The sequence below is a fragment of the Schistocerca piceifrons genome, unplaced genomic scaffold (genome assembly GCF_021461385.2).
Source record: "Schistocerca piceifrons isolate TAMUIC-IGC-003096 unplaced genomic scaffold, iqSchPice1.1 HiC_scaffold_936, whole genome shotgun sequence".
Classification (NCBI taxonomy): domain Eukaryota; kingdom Metazoa; phylum Arthropoda; class Insecta; order Orthoptera; family Acrididae; genus Schistocerca; species Schistocerca piceifrons.
Genome location: NW_025729208.1, coordinates 3,285,001 through 3,290,000, shown reverse-complemented (window position 1 = coordinate 3,290,000; position 5,000 = coordinate 3,285,001). Strand labels below are relative to the sequence as shown.

The 5,000-nt window shown below is 53.9% G+C and overlaps 1 non-coding gene across 1 annotated transcript in view; it reads right to left on the bottom strand.

The window, feature by feature from the left end:
- Positions 1–1,037, bottom strand: part of LOC124772114 — a 1,909-nt gene extending 872 nt beyond the window's left edge. Inside the window, exon 1 of the ribosomal RNA XR_007013789.1 lies at positions 1–1,037. This exon is cut by the window's left edge and continues 872 nt beyond it. This is a non-coding gene — a ribosomal RNA (small subunit ribosomal RNA).
- Between the last annotated feature and the right edge of the window lie 3,963 nt (positions 1,038–5,000).

The following is a 5,000-nucleotide window of genomic DNA, read 5'->3' as shown; positions in this document are numbered from 1 at the left end:
TCGCTTCTGTTCGTCTTGCGACGATCCAAGAATTTCACCTCTAACGTCGCAATACGAATGCCCCCGCCTGTCCCTATTAATCATTACCTCGGGTTCCGAAAACCAACAAAATAGAACCGAGGTCCTATTCCATTATTCCATGCACACAGTATTCAGGCGGGCTTGCCTGCTTTAAGCACTCTAATTTGTTCAAAGTAAACGTGCCGGCCCACCGAGACACTCAATAAAGAGCACCCTGGTAGGATTTCAACGGGGTCCACCTCGGGACGCACGAGCACGCACGAGGCGGTCGCACGCCTTCGGCTCGCCCCACCGGCAGGACGTCCCACGATACATGCCAGTTAAACACCGACGGGCGGTGAACCAACAGCGTGGGACACAAATCCAACTACGAGCTTTTTAACCGCAACAACTTTAATATACGCTATTGGAGCTGGAATTACCGCGGCTGCTGGCACCAGACTTGCCCTCCAATAGATACTCGTTAAAGGATTTAAAGTGTACTCATTCCGATTACGGGGCCTCGGATGAGTCCCGTATCGTTATTTTTCGTCACTACCTCCCCGTGCCGGGAGTGGGTAATTTGCGCGCCTGCTGCCTTCCTTGGATGTGGTAGCCGTTTCTCAGGCTCCCTCTCCGGAATCGAACCCTGATTCCCCGTTACCCGTTACAACCATGGTAGGCGCAGAACCTACCATCGACAGTTGATAAGGCAGACATTTGAAAGATGCGTCGCCGGTACGAGGACCGTGCGATCAGCCCAAAGTTATTCAGAGTCACCAAGGCAAACGGACCGGACGAGCCGACCGATTGGTTTTGATCTAATAAAAGCGTCCCTTCCATCTCTGGTCGGGACTCTGTTTGCATGTATTAGCTCTAGAATTACCACAGTTATCCAAGTAACGTGGGTACGATCTAAGGAACCATAACTGATTTAATGAGCCATTCGCGGTTTCACCTTAATGCGGCTTGTACTGAGACATGCATGGCTTAATCTTTGAGACAAGCATATGACTACTGGCAGGATCAACCAGGGAGCTGCGTCAACTAGAGCTGAGCAGCCGGCCGCCCGGGAGTGTGTCCCGGGGGCCCGCGCGAACACGCAAGCGTCCGCTCAATCATTCTGCAAACAGGAGGAGGCTGAGCTCCCCTGCACAATACACCTCGAAACCCTCTCAGGTCCCGGCGGCGCGCAGCGCCGTCCCAAGTACTTGGTCGGGTTCGAGAGAGGCGCAATCGCCCGGAGTTAGGCGAGTAGACGCTTTCGGTGCGACCACCCGTGCTCCCAACTGAGCTTGCCGCTGCCGACAGAGGCCCGGGAGCGTGCTGTCGTGGCATTGCCGGCGGGAGACAACACGCGCCACCTACGGTGACCGGCAGCTCCAACGCCAGCGCCACAGAAGGACAAAAGCCCCACTTGGGTGCCGAAGCGAACTCTCCCAGCACAGCGCACGCGCCAACACATCCGCACAGCTGCGATACAAACCACCAGCGAGAACCGCTGGGGCGACCGAGCAGCAGACGGCGTCGCGGCGCCGAGCGCCGGGCGGCGGCGCATCCTCAACGCACACAGTCCTCAATCGGACCAGCACACTGAAGATGTCCACCGCGCTTCGCACCGGGCCCGCGAGGACCTACTTTGGCCGCACGGCGCCGCGCGCAGGGTGCGCCGGCGCGCAGCTGCGACGCCTGCCGCGTCCGTCGGCCGGCGCGCCTGCCACTGGCCGCCCCCACCAGCCGGCTGTAGCGCGTGCGCCCACGCACCGCGCGGCCAGCACGCCGGGAGGCGCCCCCTCACCGGCCGGGGACGGTCCCACCCAGCCACCGCCGCGTATCGCTTCACACCCAGATGCCGTTCAGTTTCGTCGGCATGGTGGGTATCGCTGGAACAACCGGTTAGTACCTCAACCTATCGTCGCCATCACCGATTCACCCCTAGCGAGAACAACCGCACCACAACGGGTTACCATTTGTTCATTTGCGTAACTTCACCAGAAAACGTATGCGTCCATCGCCATTTGCAACTTACACGATTATTGCATGCCTGTGTCAGGTGTCACACCACACTACGTCTGCCCACATACACGCAACAAAATGTGCACGCCTAGACAATACGTGGAAGGTGGCCCCCGTACGTATGCGATGTCCATTGCTCGAACGACTGTCAACCGGCCTCTGTAGCATGTCGCAGATATGGAACGCGGTGCACCATGCTATCACGGTGTGTGAGGAGAGACGACTAGGTCCGAATACATCAACAGACAGCTCATGCTGATCGCCATCCACGGCGTCCGTTCCTCCCACACGTCTCTATGGCGTACCACACTGCAATCCAGCTCTCATAGGGAGACGACACGTAGCTGCGTGCACAATATTTGCACTGTATGGTCCGCCGTTTTTGGGCGCAGTCGTTGTACGGTCACACATGTGCCACGATGTATCATTCAGTACATAAGGACGAATGTGCAGTACAGATTGTGGTTTACGCGTACGACATCAGCGGACAGTTGACACAGGCCGCACCACAACGTAGCCTGCGTACGTCGCATGCGAAGGGCATTGAACATGCAAACTTCTCACCAACCAGCTTGCGAAGGCAGGGGGCAAGGTGGGGACGTGGGGAGGTGTGGGGGGGGGGCGGCATGTACGTCCTGCTGCCATCCACATTACAGTGTACAGCAGGAGCATGTGGAAAGTCAGCAAGACTTGCAAGGTGTTTAACATGAAGCGATACACAGGGGAGCGGGCAGTGCGAGTAGCGAACTATATTGCGAGGGTTGCGGGTGGGCAACACTACACTAATTGAACGAGTCGTATAACAATTACAGAGCAGGTTTAGGCGACAACGTGGGTTACGTTAAGGCACAACGTGGGTTACGTTAAGGCACAACGTGGGTTACGTTAAGGCACAACGTGGGTTAGGTTAAGGCACAACGTGGGTTACGTTAAGGCACAACGTGGGTTACGTTAAGGCACAACGTGGGTTACGTTAAGGCACAACGTGGGTTACGTTAAGGCACAACGTGGGTTACGTTAAGGCACAACGTGGGTTACGTTAAGGCACAACGTGGGTTACGTTAAGGCACAACGTGGGTTACGTTAAGGCACAACGTGGGTTACGTTAAGGCACAACATGGGTTAGGTTAAGGCACAACATGGGTTAGGTTAAGGCACAACATGGGTTAGGTTAAGGCACAACATGGGTTAGGTTAAGGCACAACATGGGTTAGGTTAAGGCACAACATGGGTTAGGTTAAGGCACAACATGGGTTAGGTTAAGGCACAACATGGGTTAGGTTAAGGCACAACATGGGTTAGGTTAAGGCACAACATGGGTTAGGTTAAGGCACAACATGGGTTAGGTTAAGGCACAACATGGGTTAGGTTAAGGCACAACATGGGTTAGGTTAAGGCACAACATGGGTTAGGTTAAGGCACAACATGGGTTAGGTTAAGGCACAACATGGGTTAGGTTAAGGCACAACATAGGTTAGGTTAAGGCACAACATAGGTTAGGTTAAGGCACAACATAGGTTAGGTTAAGGCACAACATAGGTTAGGTTAAGGCACAACATAGGTTAGGTTAAGGCACAACATAGGTTAGGTTAAGGCACAACATAGGTTAGGTTAAGGTACAACATAGGTTAGGTTAAGGTACAACATAGGTTAGGTTAAGGTACAACATAGGTTAGGTTAAGGTACAACATAGGTTAGGTTAGGTTACACGTTGTTGTAAGGAAAGGTGTAGGGGGGGGGGCGGGGGCGGCAGGTTCGTTGATAGTGATTATAGTAAGTGAATGCTTGTGACATGATCAGATTTGTCACGTCAGGATGCACCTTTGGCTTATTAGAGGCGGCGCTCCAATTCTATGCTTGTGTGAGACCTGTGTCTTTGACTCATGTCATTGTTTGTGCGCTGTGACAGGAGGTACTATTGTGATGTTGGGTGCACCGTTGTATAGGACATGTGTGGGTGTTGGTGCCTTATCTGCGCAATGGTGGATGTCGAAAGGGTGGGATATTCTATTTTCCGCATGGACCTCCTGGTCTGGTTGTGATAGTGTGGATTGTGTAATGTGGCGGAGAGGATGCACTGGATGTTGTTCCATGCTGGTGCTTACATATTGTATGTGCGCCTGTTAGAAGCAGAGAGTGGTGCGTGATCAGAGTGTCTGGCTGACGTGTGGTTCCCATTGTGGGCAGACTCTTTCAGCATGTATACGGACAGTTGTATATATTTTCTGTAGTTTGATGGCTCTGCATTGATTACTAATCAGCGCCGTGTGTACGGGTAATCTGGTTCCAGTCCAAAATGTTCCATCTGTGTACATTAGTGACAAAGACTCCCCCCATGCAGTGGGGCTCGGTCTGTTATAACTCTTCCGCATAATATATTTGCCCCACGTTTTTGCGACTGCGAGTGCGAGTGCGAGTGCAACGCGCATGGGGACCGACATGCTGATGGCTCGGTATCGGACGTCGTACAGTGAGCAACGCGATCGCGTCTCTCGCTCGTAAGTGGTACAGGTCGCGGCTCATGTATACGGACAGCGGGAATGTCGCATATTGGAAATAACTCTTCATGAAACGCAAGTTATAGGGGTGGATTGCACTTTACGAGTGCGGGAAACGTCCGCCGTTCATCCGCTGGAGGTGCGAGTTTGGCGGTTGGGGTGGTCCACGAACGGGTGCGGGTGGAGTCATTGCCGGTCCACGGCTTCGTGCGGCAGAGCCACTGGAGAATGGGTGCTATGGTCGACAGAGGCTGCAGGCTTTGTGGGTGGCGTCGAAAGGCGGGCACTGTGGCGCCATCGCTGTCTTAATCGGCTTGGCGTCGCATAGATGGCGGTATCGTCGTTGGAGGAGGTCATGTTGCGGGAGACCTACAGATGGCGGTATGTTTTGTGGTGCGGACGTAGTGTTGTCAGATGCGCATAGATGGCGGTATTGCATGTGGTTTCGCCCTATTTTCATAGATGGCGATACTGTTTTGCCGGCAT